The sequence below is a fragment of the Magnolia sinica genome, chromosome 1 (assembly GCF_029962835.1).
Source record: "Magnolia sinica isolate HGM2019 chromosome 1, MsV1, whole genome shotgun sequence".
In the NCBI taxonomy this organism is placed as follows: domain Eukaryota; kingdom Viridiplantae; phylum Streptophyta; class Magnoliopsida; order Magnoliales; family Magnoliaceae; genus Magnolia; species Magnolia sinica.
The window spans coordinates 67,318,223-67,335,270 of record NC_080573.1 but is presented as its reverse complement, the minus strand read 5'-3'; the positions used below and the strand labels follow the sequence as shown (position 1 = coordinate 67,335,270).

Genomic DNA, 17,048 nt, shown 5'->3' with positions numbered 1-17,048 from the left:
ATTCCCAATGGCCATAAAATCCATGCATTAAGTTGGACTTGGTGGGCAGCCCGCGTACACAATATACGGCCCAAAAATATAGGTTTAAGTTTGGATGAAATGGGCCCCACTACATCAGCCCAATAACTAGCAATTTAAGTAGGCAACCGAGGGCCCAATACTATCCTTACCTCAGTCCACAAGTCCATCAAAATGGTGGAAGTCGGCCCAATGTATGGTTGGGCCAAGCTGGGATGTCCCTGCCCAATCTGGGCTCACTGGATGTCCCAAAATTCTGATCTTAAGATGGGGTCCTCATAAGATCACTAAAAGTGACCCAAAAGAATGCACTGATTAAGCCCAAGGATTATAAGAAAGCATAAGCATGTATCATGTACACAAATTCTCAATATGGTGAGCCCCACAGCCAAATAAAGATGTAACCATAAAATTGTACATCGAAGGCCCTTTGATAAACTTTTGGCCCGTTTGACTTCCTGGGCCTGCTAAGGTCCAGAAATTAGTTGAGTGTGTGGAAATAATCTCATGAAGGCCAACTATACTCACTGGGGGACCCCACCAGATGGAGAGTGTGTATATATCATGAAAAGATCAAGTGGGCCTGCTACTGGATTGTGAGTCCAGCAACAACCCAAGGCAGATAGTGCTTCCACAATCGGGCGATCTAAGGCTTGGACGGCCTGGACCAAACATGCATTAAGGTAGGTTCCACATACATGCACATTGAGCCTTAAATAAATAGCCTAAGGTCTATGGTGGGCCTTTAAGCACCCATAGAGAAACCTATGAGCTTACCTTAGGATCACCCAGGAGGACATCCAACCTCAACTGTTTTCCAAGAGGTAGCTCACCACTACCCATATAATGAAAGATCTAAGGCCAAAGCAATGTGTGGACTAGTAGGCCATACACCAAGCCCAACTCATAGGCCATATAGTGGGCCCTCAAATAAGGTTTGGGCCCAACCACAAAGGTCATAATTCCACATATTGTGGTGGGCTTCATGGGCAGCCTAGTAATTCATTTACATGGGCAAGTATCACATTTAACACAAGTGAGTTGGGCCTCACTTTTGGCCTAAGTACAGGGTCAGTTTAGTGGGCAGCCAAGGGCCCGACTTCTTGTGTATCATTGCTCCTAAGCCCATCACAATAGATAGGAGAGTATAGGCCCAAGATCAATGGGCCCATCCAAAAGAACTGAGTCCACAAGGCCTATTTGCTAACACAAACATGCATATGCTATATCACATAATGGGCCCTAAAGAAATGGCCCAAAACAAAAGTCATCCAATTCATACATTATGGTGGGCTTGAGGGCAGCCCATAAACGCAAGAATACACATAGGCAAGGCCTATACTGATAGTGTGGGCCTTGCCACATCAGCCCAAAGACTTAGCAAGGCCCTCCACACTATACATTTATGTGGGCCCCGCAAGTCAGCCCATAATTAAGCATTTCATGAGGGCATCACGGCTAATAAATACAACGGTCAGCCTGTAAACGGCCCGTTGGGCCCGTGAAACAATAAGGTCTGGTCCTACACGATCTTGGGCTCAAGAAATAGGTTTCCAGCCCATTGGGCCTATAAACTACTAAAAATCTGGTTAAGGCTAACCCCCAACATCACCATAAAGGTGGGCCTTAAGAGGAACTAATTATGCCCAAAAAATGCCCAAGGAAATAAGGCAAGGAGTGTGTGCAATACTCCCTTAAATCTGGTGGGCCACAACAGCTCCAAAACAATTAACTATGGAGCAAATTTGGGCCCCTTACTGGAATTCCAGCCCACCCACTTCCTGGGCCTGCTGGAATCTAGAAATTTATGTAATTCAGATGGGTTACTAGCCCATGGTGACCCACACATATCACAGTGGGTCCCACCGGATGAGAGGGGAATGCACAACACACATTATAAGTAGGCCATGCCGCTGGAATACAGGCCCAGCAACAGCCTAAGGTTGGGGCGTCCCGTGGTGGATAGTCCTACGGGCCTGAGTATCTGGCCCAAATCTGACCCATGTTTGCAGGCCACACCACGGTCAGTACAGGGGTCCGATGGCCATGAAAATTTACAAGATGGTCCTCCCATAGCTGGACCACGAATTCTCAAAATTTTGTGATTTTTGGATGGTCATAAGTATTTTAATTAATTTAAATAAGACAGACCATCAAGAAAATCTGATGAATCGGGACACCTGAACGTGGTGAACTAGTCCAGCACTTTCCACGGTGTACATGAGGCTCTATTGGCCCCAAAACTTTGTAGGTGAGTCCCACCATGGGTGGACCACCTTGTAAATTTTCATGATTTTAGGATACTCATAAGTATTTAAATTAATTTAAAGAATACAATCTATCCAGGGTGAAATATTGCTGGAATATAACTGTCCTGAATTTGGGCCATCCAATGGGTGGGTTCTGGGCCTCCAAAATTCCTAAAATTTGGACCCAAGGTCCCTCATCAAGCCTAAAACAAGTTGGGATCAAGAAATATGGCCCACCTTCTTAGAAATTATTTTTTTAATATTATTTTTATGGGACTATGCTGCTGGACTGTACAGCAGAAATTTCTGGCAGTCCAGTATGTTGGCCCACCCTTTTGGATGCCCAAATAGGATTCCTTGGCTCTTAAATTGTGTGGATAGGTCTTATCATGGGGGGGACACCTCCCTACAAAAATTTAGGATTTTTGGGATAGTAAAAATATTTTATTTAACTCGTGCAATTTATGGACAGCAAGGTCCAGATTTTTATTTTCCTGCTGCAGCAATGCTGCTGTCCCTGACTTTAGTACCCCATTTGAGTGGGCCCAGGTCTATGTAAATTTGGAAAAATGTAAGGCCAACCTTCATATACAAGAATACAGTAAGTTGGGGTCCACAAAGGTGGCCCACCATTTCAAAATCAGGCTGATATTTATGATTTTCCAGCAAATAGTGTGGTTAGATAGTCCAGAAAAATCTGGACCGTCCACCCTCCTTGGCCCACCCTTTTGGGTGATCAAATAGGGACATTTGAAGGTGAGGTTTAGCATAATTTTAGGTGGGGTCCACACCTCAAAGAGAAGTCTAAGAAATCATGAAAAAGAGACCACAAACAAGGCCTACAACCCATACATTACAGCATAAAAAAAATTCCAGCAATCTGGACAGCATCATGTTGCTGTCTAGATCAGCCCAAAAAAATTAATAAATGGGAAATAAATCATAGATTCTACAAGGTGGGTTCCACCCTGATGTGTCACACAACTCCTAGGCCCAGTCCTTCCCTAAGAAAATCGATAAAATCAGGCCCAAAGGCTTTCCAAATCAAGCAGCAAAACTAGGCAGCACAGTTGGGCCTGGGTGTCCAACAACTTGGGCCTGGATGTCCCAAAAATTTAAAAATTCTGGTTGCATGGCACGTCAGGTGGGCCACATAATCATCACGTCCAAACCACAGAAAGTGGAGAAGAGAAGAAGAAAGGAAATCTCATCAAGATGGGGTCCATGGAGAATGGCCCCATCAAGATCACATGCATGCAAGTGATGGCTAAAAAAAAACTTATCCAAGGAGTGGTGGACCTTCACCATTGATGTGGTGAGTCCTACACTCTCCATATGAAGCAACAAAAGATCTATGAAAATAAGAACCATGCAATCTATCCTACATGCTCACTCACTTGTTGGATCTTCAAGATTCTTCAACCACCATACTCCTTAAGCTTCAAGGAAGGATGTTCAATGGTGATGATGGATCTTTGATGGTTAGATCTAGGGGGAAAGAAGAGGAAAGATGGCTAAAAAAGTTCAGTAATGGAGGAGATTAGAGGGTATTTGCAAAGAGGAGAAGAGAGCAATGAAGAAAGAGAGAGAGAGAGGATGAGAGAGTTTCTAAAGTTGAAATGATTACTTTCTTAGAAAAAGATGAGTTTTGAAAAGAGAAAATAATCATTGCTCATGGGATAGGGTAGCTCATCATTGCTTAGAGAAGCTAATCTCGTCATGGTTTTCTTGAGAAAAGAAGCCATCATTGCTAGGCTAAAGGTAACTTACATGGGGAATAGTGCACATGGGGAAATGTGCAATCAGGTGGGTCCCACCAAAAATGCAATCAACGGTCCAAATAATGCACGGCCCATAAATTTTGATGGACACGCCGGATTTACGCATGAGACGCGGCGCTGGAACTGCGGAGACGATGCGGTCGCAATGGCATAGGTCTTGGGTCAATCCAAGTCAGGTCTACATGATCAAACTCAAGGGTGACTGCAATCACTATCCGAAGGTCGCGGGTCGTTGAAATTTGACCGGTAGGACCGCGAGACCAAAATACATGAGATGCATACTCACACACACACATGCACACATATGAACTCGGGTCAGGTCTTATAGGTTATAAGTTTAGGTTATAGGTGATAGGTTAAGTTTTTATGTCACAGGTTTAGGTTAAGGTCTAGGTTTAGGTTTAGGTTTAGGTTTAGGTTTAGGTTTAGGTTATAAGCTATAGGTTTAGGGAATTGAGAATAGGTTAAGGTTTAGGTTTGAAAAATCGGGTTCGGGTTCGAGATCGGGTTTAGGTTTGGGTTTTCAAGTTTGGGTTTAGGTTTAGGTGTAGGTTTAGGTTTAGGGATTTGAGAATACATTTTGATTTTGGGTTTAGGTTTAGGTTTAGGTTATAAGCTATAGGTTTAGTGAATTGAGAATAGGTTAAGGTTTAGTTTAGGAAATCGGGTTCAGGTTCGAGATTGGGTTTAAGTTTGAGTTTTCAAATTTAGGTTTAAGTTTAGGTTAGGGAGTTGAGATTAGTATTAAATGTAGGTTTTGGTATAGGGATTTGAGAATACATTTAGGTTTTATGTTTAGGTTTAGGTTTAGGTAATAGGTTTAGGGTTAGGTTTAGGTTAAAGTTCAGGTTTAGGTTTAGGTTATATGCTATTGGTTGAGGGAATTGAGAATAGGTTAAGGTTTAGGTTTTGGAAATCGGGTTCGGGTTCGGGAACAGGTTTAGGTTCGGGTTTTCAAGTTTAGGTTTTGGTTTAGGTTAGAGAGTTGAGATTAGGATTAGGTGATGGTTTAGGTTTAGGGATTTGAGAATACATTTAGGTTTTGCGTTTAGGTTTAGGTTTAGGTTATAGGTTTAGGTTTAGTTTTAGGTTAAGGTTTAGGTTTAGGTTTAGGCTTAGGTTTAGGTTATAAGGTGTAGGTCTAGGGAATTAAGAATAGGTTGAGGTTTAGGTTTTGGAAATCGTGTTCGGGTTCGGGATCGGGTTTAGGTTTGGGTTTTCAAGTTTAGGTTTAGGTTTATTTAGGGAGTTGACATTAGGATTAGGTGTAGATTTAGGTTTAGGGATTTGAGAATACATTTAGGTTTTGGGTTTAGGTTTCGGTTTAGGTTATAGGTTTAGGTTTAGGTTTAGGTTCAGGTTCAGGTTTAGGTTTAGGTTTAGGTTTAGTTTTTAAGCTATAGGTTTAGGGAATTAAGAATAGGTTAAGGTGTAGGTTTATGAAATCGGGTTCGGGTTCGGGATTGGGTTTAAGTTTGGGTTTTCAAGTTTAGGTTTAGGTTTAGGTTAGGGTGTTGAGATTAGTATTAGATGTAGGTTTAGGTTTAGAGATTTGAGAATACATTTAGGTTTTAGGTTTAGGTTTAGGTTTAGGTAAAGGTTTAGGTTTAGGTATAGGTTATAAACTATAGGTCTAGGAAATTGAGAAGAGGTTAAGGTTTTTGTTTAGGAAATCGGGTTCGGGTTCAGGATCGGGTTTAAGTTTGGGTTTTCAAGTTTAGGTTTAGGTTTTGGTTAGGGAGTTGAGATTATTATTAGATGTAGGTTTAGGTTTAGAGATTTGAGAATACATTTAGGTTTTATGTTTACGTTTAGGTTTATGTTTTAGGTTTAGGTTTAGGTTTAAGTTAAGGTTTAGATTTAGTTTATGAGCTATAGGTTAAGGGAATCGAGAATAGGTTAAGGTTTAGGTTTAGGAAATCGGGTTCGGGTTTAGGATCAGGTTTAGGTTTTGGTTTTCAAGTTTAGGTTTAGGTTTAGGTTAGGGAGTTGAGATTAGGATTAGGTGTAGGTTTAGGTTTAGGGATTTGAGAATACATTTAGGTTTTGGGTTTAGGTTTCGGTTTAGGTTATAGGTTTAGGTTTAGGTTTAGGTTCAGGTTTAGGTTTAGGTTTAGGTTTAGGTTTAGTTTTTAAGCTATAGGTTTAGGGAATTGAGAATAGGTTAAGGTTTAGGTTTATGAAATCAGGTTCGGGTTCGGGATCGGGTTTAAGTTTGGGTTTTCAAGTTTAGGTTTAGGTTTAGGTTAGGGAGTTGAGATTAGTATTAGATGTAGGTTTAGGTTTAGGTAAAGGTTTAGGTTTAGGTATAGGTTATAACCTATAGGTTTAGGAAATTGAGAATAGGTTAAGGTTTTGGTTTAGGAAATCGGGTTCGAGTTCGGGATCGGGTTTAAGTTTGGGTTTTCAAGTTTAGGTTTAGGTTTTGGTTAGGGAGTTGAGATTATTATTAGGTGTAGGTTTAGGTTTAGGGATTTGAGAATACATTTAGGTTTTATGTTTAGGTTAAGGTTTATGTTATAGGTTTAGGTTTAGGTTTAAGTTAAGGTTTAGGTTTAGTTTATGAGCTATAGGTTAAGGGAATCGAGAATAGGTTAAGGTTTAGGTTTAGGAAATCGGGTTCGGGTTTAGGATCGGGTTTAGGTTTGGGTTTTCAAGTTTAGGTTTAGGTTTAGGTTAGGGAGTTAAGATTAGGATTAGGTGAAGGTTTAGGTTTAGGGATTTGAGAATATATTTAGGTGTTGGATTTAGGTTTAGGTTTAGGTTTTGGTTAAGGTTTAGGTTAAGGTTATAAGCTATAGGTTTAGGTTATTGAGAATAGGTTAAGGTCTAAGTATAGGAATCGGGTTCGGGTTCGGGATCGTGTTTAGGTTTGGGTTTTGAAGTTTAGGTTTAGGTTTTGGTTAGGGAGTTGTGATTAGGATTATGAGTAGATTTAGGTTTAGGGATTTGAGAATACATTTTCGTTTAAGGTTTAGGTTTAGGTTTTAGGTTTTAGGTTAAGGTTTTGGTTTTAGGTTTAGACTAAGGTTAGGTTATTGGTTATAAGTTTAGGTTATAGATAATAGATTAAGTTTTTAGGTCATAGGTTTAGGTTTTGGTTTAGGTAAAGGTCTAGGTTTAGGTTTAGGTTAAGGTTTAGGTTTAGGTTATAAGCTATAGGTTTAGGGAATTGAGAATAGGTTAAGGTTTAGGTTTAGAAAATCGGGTTCGGGTTCGGGATCGGGTTTAAGTTTGGGTTTTCAAGTTTAGGTTTAGGTTACGAAGTTAAGATTAGGATTAGGTGTAGGTTTAGGTTTTGGGATTTGATAATACATTTAGGTTTTGGTTTTGGTTTAGGTTTTCGGTTATAGGTTAAGGTTTCGGTTTTAGGTTTAGGCTAAGGTTAGGTTATCAGTTATAACTATAGGTTATAGGTTATAGGTTAAGGTTTTATGTCATAGGGTATGGTTTATGTTTAGGTTAAGGTTTGGGTTTAGGTTATATGCTATAGGTTTAGGGAATTGAGAATGGGTTAAGGTTTAGGTTTAGGAAATCGGGTTCGAGTTTAGGTTTGGGTTTTCAAGTTTAGGTTTAGGTTTACTTTAGGGAGTTGAGATTAAGATTAGGTGTAGGTTTAGGTTTAGGGATTTGAGAATACATTTAGGTTTTGGGTTTAGGTTTAGGTTTTAGGTTTAACTTTAGGTTTTAGGTTATAAGGTAAGGTTTAGGTGAAGGTTAGGTTATAGGTTATGAGTTTAGGTTATAGGTTATAGGTAAAGGTTTTAGGTCTTAAGTTTTGGTTTTGGTTAAGCTTATCAGTTTAGGTTGGGGTTTAGGTTTTGGTTTAGGTTAAGGTTTAGGTTTAAATTATAAGTTATTGGTTTAGGGAATTGAGAATAGGTTAAGGTTTAGGTTTAGGAAATCAGGTTCGGGTTCAGGATCGGGTTTAGGATCGGGTTTTCAAGTTTAGGTTTAGGATTAGGTTAGGGACTTAAGATTTGGATTAGGTGTAGGTTTAGGTTTAGGGATTTGAGAATACATTTACGTTTTAGGTTTAGGTTTAGGTTTAGGTTTAGGTTTAGGTTATAGGTTATAGGTTAAGGTTCAGGTTTTAGGTTTAGGCTAAGGTTAGGTTATAGGTTATAAGTTTAGGTTATAGGTTATAGGTTAAAGTTTTAGGTCATAGGTTTAGGTTTAGGTTTAGGTTTAGGTTAAGGTTTAGGTTTAGGTTTAGGTTAAGGTTAGGTTTAGGTTATAAGCTATAGGTTTAGAGAATTGAGAATAGGTTAAGGTTTAGGTTTAGGAAATCGGGTACGGGTTCGGGATCGGGTTTAGGTTTGGGTTTTCAAGTTTAGGTTTAGGTTTAGGTTAGGGTGTTGAGATTAAGATTAGGTGTAGGTTTAGGTTTTGGGATATGAGAATACATTTAGGTTTTAGGTTTAGTTTTAGTTTTAGGTTTTAGGTTTAGGTTTAGGTTTTGTTTAAGGTTTAGGTTTAGGTTTAGGTTTAGGTTTAGGTTTAGGTTATAAGCTATAGGTTAGGGGAATTGAGAATTGGTTAAGGTTTAGGTTTAGGAAATCGGGTTCGGGTTCTGGATAGGGTTTAGGTTTAGGTTTAGGTTAGGGAGTTGAGATTTGGATTAGGTGTAGGTTTAGGATTAGGGATTTGAGAATACGTTTAGGTTAATGGTTTAGGTTTAGGTTTTAGGTTATGGTTTTGGTTTTTGGTTTAGGTTAAGGTTAGGTTATAGGTTATAGGTTAAGGTTTTAGGTCATAGGTTTTGATTTAGGTTAAGGTTATAGGTTTAGGTTAAGGTTTAGGTTTAGGTTTAGGTTTAGATTATAAGCAATAAGTTTAGGGAATTACGAATAGGTTAAGGTTTAGGTTTAGGAAATCGGGTTCGGGTTCGGGATCAGGTTTAGGTTTGGGTTTTCAAGTTTAGGTTTAGGTTTAGGTTAGGTTGTTGAGATTAGGATTAGGTGTAGGTTTAGGTTTAGCGATTTGAGAAAACATTTAGGTTTTACGTTTAGGTTTAGATTTTAGGTTATAGTTTAATGTTTAGGTTTTAGGTTTAGGCTAAGGTTAGGTTAGAGGTTGTAAGTTTAAATTATAGGTTACAGGTTAAGGTTTTAAGTCATAGGTTTAGGTTTAGGTTTAGGTTAAGGTTTTGGTTTAGGTTTATGTTAAGGTTTAGGTTATAAGCTATAGGTTTAGGGAATTGAGAATAGGTTAAGGTTTAGGTTTAGGAAATCGGGTTCGGGTTGGTGATCGGGTTTAGGTTTGGGTTTTCAAGTTTAGGTTTAGGTTTAGGTTAGGGAGTTGACATTAGGATTAGGTGTAGGTTTAGGTTTAGGGATTTGAGAATACATTTAGGTTTTGTGTCTAGGTTTAGGTTTAGGTTATAGGTTTAGGTTTAGTTTTCGGTTAAGGTTTAGGTTTAGGTTTAGGTTTAGGTTTAGGTTTAGGTTATAAGCAATAGGTTCAGCTAATTGAGAATAGGTTACGGTTTAGGTTTAGGAAATCGGGTTCGGGTTCGGGATCGGGTTTAGGTTCGGCTTTTTAAGTTTAGGTTTAGGTTTAGCTTAAGGAGTTGACATTAGGATTAGGTGTAGGTTTAGGTTTAGGGATTTCAGAATACATTTCGGTTTTAGGTTTTAGTTTAGGTTTAGGTTATAGGTTTAGGTTTAGGTTTAGGTTGAGCTTTAGGTTTAGGTTTAGGTTTAAGTTTTAGGTTATAGGTTAAGGTTTAGGTTTTTGGTTTAGGCTAAGGTTAGGTTAGAGGTTATAAGTTTAGATTATAGGTTACAGGTTAAGGTTTTAGGTCATAGGTTTAGGTTTAGGTTTAGGTTATGGTTTTGGTTTAGGTTTAGGTTAAGGTTAGGTTTAGGTTAATAGCTATAGGTTTAGGGAATTGAGGATAGGTTAAGGTTTAGGTTTAGGAAATCATGTTCGGGTTCAGGATCGGGTTTAGGTTTGGGTTTTCCAGTTTAAGTTTTGGTTTAGGTTAGGGAGTTGAGATTAGGATTAGGTGTAGGTTTAGGTTTAGGGATTTGAGACTACATTTAGGTTTTGGGTTTAGGTTTAGGTTTAGGTTGAGGTATAGGTTTTAGGTTTAGTTTTAGACTAAGGTTTTAGTTTAGGTTTAGGTTTAGGTTTAGGTTATAAGCTATAGGTTTAGGGAATTGAGAATAGGTTAAGGTTTAGGTTTAGGAAATCGGGTTCGGGTTCCGGATTAGGTTTAGGTTTGGGTTTTCAAGTTTAGGTTTAGGTTTAGGTTAGGCAGTTGAGATTTGTATTAGATGTAGGTTTAGATTTAGGGAATTGAGAATACATTTAGGTTTTAGGTTTAGGTTTAGGTTTAGGTTATAGGTTTAGGTTTAGGTTTAGGTTAAGGTTTAGGTTTAGGTTTAGGTTATAAACTATAGGTTTAGGGAATTGAGAATAGGTTAAGGTTTAGGTTTAGGAAACCGGGTTCGGGTTCAGGATCGGGTTTAGGTTTGGGTTTTCAAGTTTAGGTTTAGGTTTAGGTTTAGGAGTTGAGATTAGGATTAGGTGTAGGTTTAGGTTTAGGGAATTGAGAATACGTTTATGTTTGGGGTTTAGGTTTAGGTAAAAGTTTAGGTTTAGGTTAAGGTTAGGTTATTGGTTATAAGTTTAGCTTATAGGTTATAGGTTAAGGTTTTAGGTCATAGGTTTTGGTTTAGGCTAGGGTTATTGGTTTAGGTTAGGGTTTAAGTTTGGGTTTAGCTTAAGGTTTAGGTTTAAATTATAAGCTATATGTTTAGGGAATTGAGAATAGGTTAAGGTTTAGGTTTAGGAAATCGGGTTCGGGTTTGGGTTTTCAAGTTTAGGTTTAGGTTTAGGTTGGGGACTTGAGATTAGGATTAGGTGTAGGTTTAGGTTTAGGGATTTGAGAATACATTTAGGTTTTAGGTTAAGGTTTAGGTTATAGGTTATAGGTTAAGGTTTAGGTTTTAGGTTTAGGCTAAGGTTAGGTTATAGGTTATAAAGTTTATAGGTTATAAGTTAAAGTTTTAGGTCATTGGTTTAGGTTTAGGTTATAAGCTATAGGTTTAAAGAATTGAGAATAGGTTAAGGTTTAGGTTTAGGAAATCGGGTTCGGGTTCGGGATCGGGTTTAGGTTTGGGTTTTCAAGTTTAGGTTTAGGTTTAGGTTAGGGAGTTGAGATTAGGATTAGATGTAGGTTTAGGTTTAGGGATTTGAGAATACATTTTGGGTTTTAGGTTTAGGTTTAGGTTTAGGTTTAGTTTTAGGTTAAGGTTTAGGTTTAGGTTTATGTTATATGCTATAGTTTAGGGAATTGAGTATTGGTTAAGGTTTAGGGATTTAAGAATACATTTTAGTTTTAGGTTTAGGTTTAGGTTTTAGGTTATACGTTAAGGTTTAGGTTTTTGGTTTAGGTTAAGGTTAGGTTATAGGTTAAAGTTTAGGTTATAGGTTATATGTTAAGGTTTTAGGTCATAGGTTTTTGTTTAGGTTTAGGTTATAGGTTTAGTTTAAGGTTAAGGTTTAGGTTTAGGTTTAGGTTTAGGTTTAGGTTATAAGGTATAGGTTTATAAAATTGAGAATAGATTAAGGTTTAGGTTTAGGAATTTGGGTTCGGGTTCGGGATCCGGTTTAAGTTTGGGTTTTCAAGCTTAGGTTTAGGTTTCGGTTAGGGAATTCATATTAGGATTAGGTGTAGGTTTAGGTTTAGGGATTTGAGAATACATTTAGGTTTTAGGTTTAGGTTTAGGTTTTAGGTTATAGGTTAAAGTTTAGGTTTTAGGTTTAGGTTAAGGTTATAGGTTAAGGTTGTAAGTTTATGTTAAGATTACAAGCTAAGGTTTAGGTTTAGGTTATAAGTATAGGTTTTGAAATTTGAAAATAGGTTTAGGTTATGGTTAGAAGTTTAGGTTTAGGTTATTAATATAGGTTTAGGTTATATGTTAAGGTTAATGTTGTAGGTTATAGGTTTAGGTTATAAGTATAAGTTTAGGTTAGGTTATAGGTTAAGGTTTAGGGAATTGAGTTTAGGTTATAGGTTAAGGTTATAGGTTATAGTTTATAGGTTATAAGTTTAGGTTAAGCTTTAGGTTATAGGTTTTGGGATTTGAGAATCAGTTTAGGTTATAAGTATAGGTTTAGGTTAGGTTGTTGGTAAAAGTTTAGGGAATTGAGTTTAGGTTATAGGTTATAGGTTTAGGTTAAGATTTAGGTTGTAGTTATAGGTTTTGAGATTTGAGAATAGGTTTAGGTTATAAGATAAGGGTTTGGTCCCTACAAATACAGATATAAACATGGCCTGGTCCAATTTGTCAGGCCCTTCTAATGATGTCCAAAGGAAATTGACAGCTTCATCATAGTCATAACAGCGGTTCCCACCTTCCAGGGACCCCTGCTCATCCGGATAGCTCCAACGCACATCCGGGTCTGCTCCATTAATGTCAACCAAATATATAAACACAGCCTGTCCAAATGGCCAGGGCACTCCAATGTTATCTATAGGAAATGGACAGCTTTATCATGGTCATAACAGCGGTTCCCAACTTCTAGGGACCCCCACTCAACATCTGGATAGCTCCGACACACATTCGAGTCTACTCCATCCATTTTTACAGAATTATGCATGTCCTACTCATGAGCATGCCTAATATTGCCAATGCATGAGATTCAACGCATACCTTTTCATGATTCAAAGAAGGGAACTCGAGGGTTTTCCTTACTTTCCATTATATGCTTCCAAGGTGCAAATGGCCCCTGAAACACATATACATCTTGGGAATCGCTTCTCAAAATCGCAGATTGTTTTGTTTTGAAACTCGATCATCTCACCTGAAAACCTGTCGCATAATGAATAACTGTAACCACAATGATAATTATTGTGAATGCACTATAATGAACAAATTATTAGTATTATAGATAACTGTAATTACAACACAGATATCATGCATATGATATCACATAATGTATTGTTTGATGAACTACACATGTGCATTCTTTACAAGAGACGTACCAGATGCTTGAATCTCGATTAACCAAGGGGTCCATTTTCAACCTACACCTTACCAAAAATTAAAGTTAGAAATTAGCCTAATGCGCCATCCTCCTCAAAGTTGGAAATGAAGGAAGTGCTATTAGATGATTAGACCCAAACATATATTATATACCAAATACAATGTATTAAGGAGTTTGTAAACTTTTTAAGAAATGGTGGAAATGCACATCTTAGTGACTTAGTCTAGCCCTTCAATCACATTTCTGAATGTATATGAATGCTTATTCGAGTAACATAACAGACATTACACTAAATTAAAAGACATTCAAATTGATCTCACAAACTGACAAACCAACAAATTTTTTGGAATTCCCTTCAAGATTATATATATATATATATGCTGAATGAAAGTTAGTTGATGTTTGCAAACACTATGACCAACCATTGCAACAGTATGCAATAAAGTCAGATGTATCTCAGTAGCTCCATACCACTGCTTGATTCCTGATGAATGAAATGCAGTGGATTAACATGTTTTATGACACGTGTGGTGGATGAGTCACCAACATTTAAAAAATGGTGTAAATGCACATGCTAGTCTAGCACTTCAATCATATTTTTCAATGTATATGAATGCCTGTGCCAGTAACATAAAAGACATTGAAAAAAAAAACATAGAAATTCAAATTGATGTCACAATCTAACAAACCCAAAAATATATATATTTTTGGAATTCTTTTCAGGATCTTAAGACAATCCACTGACATCACCATCATTACCTTTAAATCCCATCCAATCCACCCTAATCCCTTCAAAATTGCTTGGGACGTGTTTGGTTCAAGGGATTAAAAGGGATTGGAAGGTTTAATCCCGGGATTGGCCGGGCGTCCCAAACAGACCGGAAATAGCAATCTCGGGATATAACAATCCCATAGATCTTGCACCAATCCATTGACACAACTATCATTACCTTGAAATCTGTGCAATCCACTCTAATACCATCCAATTCCATCCAATTTGCTTGGCCAAACATGCCCTAATGGTGGGCGTTCAATCACCACAGTTTCCTATGGTGTGGTCCACCTGAGATTTGGCCCTAAAATGTGCTGAAAAAATGAATGGCCTGCATACACATATTATGGTGGAGCCCACAGTGCATTTTTAGGGCCCATTTGGCCGGGTGGATTGAAAGGGATTGAATGGTATTAGGGTGGATGGCCTGGATTTCTAGCTATTGATGGTGTTGTCAATCGATTATCTTCAGATACATGGGATTACTATATCCCTGGATTGATATATCCAGTCTGTTTGGCATGCCTGGCCAATACTGGGATTAAACCTTCCCATCCCTTCCAATCCCTCAAGCTAAAGACGTCTCAGGGATTGGGATCAAATCACTGATTCTGTTTGGCATGCCCGGCCAATCCCAGGATTTAACTTCCAATCCCTTCCAATAACATCTAATCCCTTCCAATCCGACCAGCCAAACAGCCCCTAGATTTCAAAAACAGAGAGAGGGGAATGCAGATTGAAGGATTGAAAGATTTGAGAAAGAGATAAAGAGGGAGAAAGAGAGAAACTAACCGTACGTGCTCCGTCTTCTTCTCCTTCTTGTAGCGAAATGGGTTTTTGAAAACAGAGAGGGGAATGCAGCCTTGAGACAGGGAAAGAGGGTGAGGGAGATCGGGAGATCGAGAGAGGGCAAGGGAAAGAGAGAGACTGAGTGTGAGGGAGAGAGATGGAGAGAGAGATGAAGAGATGGGTTCGTCAGCGAGCGGGAGAAAATGGCGGACGGAGGTTTTTGTTTTTAGAGGGGTTTGGGGTTTTGGAGGGCCGCATGACGGACGGCTCCATGGACATTTTATGGTTTTAGGACCGTGGGGCCACTGTGATGTATTTCATATGTCCACTCCGTCCATTAATTTTAAATTATTATTTTAAGTGCTGATAAAAAAATGAGTTAGATCGAATCTGTAAGGAGACCACACAACATATTAACAGTAGAAATTTAATTTATATTATTTCTTATGGTGTGGTCCACTTAGACATTTAATCTACATAATTTTTGGGCTCATACACTAAAATTCTATATCAGAATTTTTGGACGGCTTAGATTAAACACATATATTCCAATGGACCTCATGGATCCCCTTAAGCACCATCTATATTTAATATATTTTTGGTGGGGAGGTACGCTTTAGCTACAGAGCACTTAGGCTATAGCTATGGATTAAATCCATAGCTATATTGCTATGGATTAAATCCGTAGCTAAAAGCTTTCAACCTCTATAGCCATTGCTCGATTTTTTGGTCGTGGAAAGAAAAGAGAAATTCAATATCTTGCATTGTTCTATAGGTAATGAAGCATATGAATTTTGCTACATTATGATGTTATACTAGTATTGGGTTTCAAAGAGGTGTATTAGAATATGTGGCTTGATTTTTGCAGGTTTGCAAAGTGAAAACTAGATGAGTTTGTTTATCTCAGGAATCAACTGCAGGTTTCGCATGCTCCTCAGTTCGAGTCTCTTTCTGATATGAAGAAGAAATTGGATGGTAGGAGAAAAGAAGTTCTAAGCTGACTAAATTGTGAGTTTCTTCTAAGATTAATATGTGCAGTCACTTGCAAAAAATACCTCATTGTACCTTGAAACAAGCTTTCTCTTCTTTTTGCCTTTTCTTTTATATCTACAAATTACAGCTAGAAGATCCAAAGGATCAAAGCCTTCCAAGAAAATGTAAGGCTTATATTGCTACAATTATTCTTATTCATAATTCTCTAAGGATCATACGAAATCAGCAAAAGTATATGGTGTGATATTTGCTAATGGCATTAATTTTACATAGTCATGAACTGATTGTTTTAATCCGTTTTCTTTGTGTTTTTTTTCCTTGTTCCTCTTCATGTCAGGATTATTCCATTTTCTATCCCTTTAATTACTAATGCATGATTTCGGTTTTCTTTATAATGTGTAAGATTTTCTTTTGAGTTCCTTATTCAATTAATCCACTTAATATGTTTATTTATTTATTTTAATTTTTAATTTTTAATTTTTTTTTGTAGGTTTTGACAGTGGTTATTTGTTTCAGTACTTGATTTTATTTCTGACAGTGGTTTATTATATTTCTTAAATTGCGTGTTTGATTTTGCAGGGATTGGAGCTACCTCTAGGTCCCCTACAGTTTCAAGGCGGCAAGACAGTCATAAAACTCCCAAATTAGCGATTTAGATATTCTAATCACTTCTTGATTAAAGTTTAGTAGGTTTATTTCATTATTCCACTTTTGGTCTTTCTTTACCATTAACGGTAATCATGGTGAGTTTATAAACAGGTTGCTTTATGCCCAAATTTTAACAAACAGCCTTATGAATCTCTTATTTAGATATTTTTTAGATAGATTATAATTTTTTTTTTGAAATACAATTAATTTTAATCTGGAAATTATAGCAAATAGACCAATAAAACCTATAAGTAATTTAAGAGATTTGTGTCTTTGTGGCAATCAGTGTTTCAAAAATGCAGCCTGAAAAAAAAATCAGTTCTCTTTCAAAAAAAAAAAAAAAAGCTCAAGATATTTTCATTAGGATTTTGAAGACATTACAACCTGACAAGGGATGTTCATGTCATTAACGTGAAAGTTGCTAAAAAAACAAGGTTTCACCAGATTCCATAAACTCCATTCTTTTTGTAGGAATTAATTTTCAAAGATCTGGCTTTTATTTTTAAAGGTTTTTTTTTTTTTTTGCTTTTTCTTTTATTTTTGGTAGGAATTGGAGCTGCCTTCATAGTTTCAAGGCAGCTGCAAGATAGTGGTATTACTCCTTGACTTGCTAATGTAGACATTCAAGAGCATGCGTTCCTAGAGGAAAGATTGCTCCCTGAAGGTAGATAAATTACTTGAAAGGCATAAATGGATTGCAGCTGAGAATATAGAGCCTATATCCAAAGTCTGCAAAAGTCTAGGTCCAGTTGGACTGATCCATATGTTTGTATAGAGCCTATATCCAATACAAAGCTT

The 17,048-nt window shown here is 37.5% G+C and overlaps 1 long non-coding RNA gene across 1 annotated transcript in view; it reads left to right on the top strand.

Moving 5' to 3' along the window:
• Positions 1–16,583, top strand: part of LOC131250758 (uncharacterized) — an 85,956-nt gene extending 69,373 nt beyond the window's left edge. Inside the window, exons 2-3 of the long non-coding RNA XR_009173439.1 lie at positions 15,478–15,766; positions 16,182–16,583. This is a non-coding gene — a long non-coding RNA (uncharacterized LOC131250758). The remainder of the gene's footprint in view (positions 1–15,477; positions 15,767–16,181) is intronic.
• The last annotated feature ends 465 nt before the right edge of the window (positions 16,584–17,048 follow it).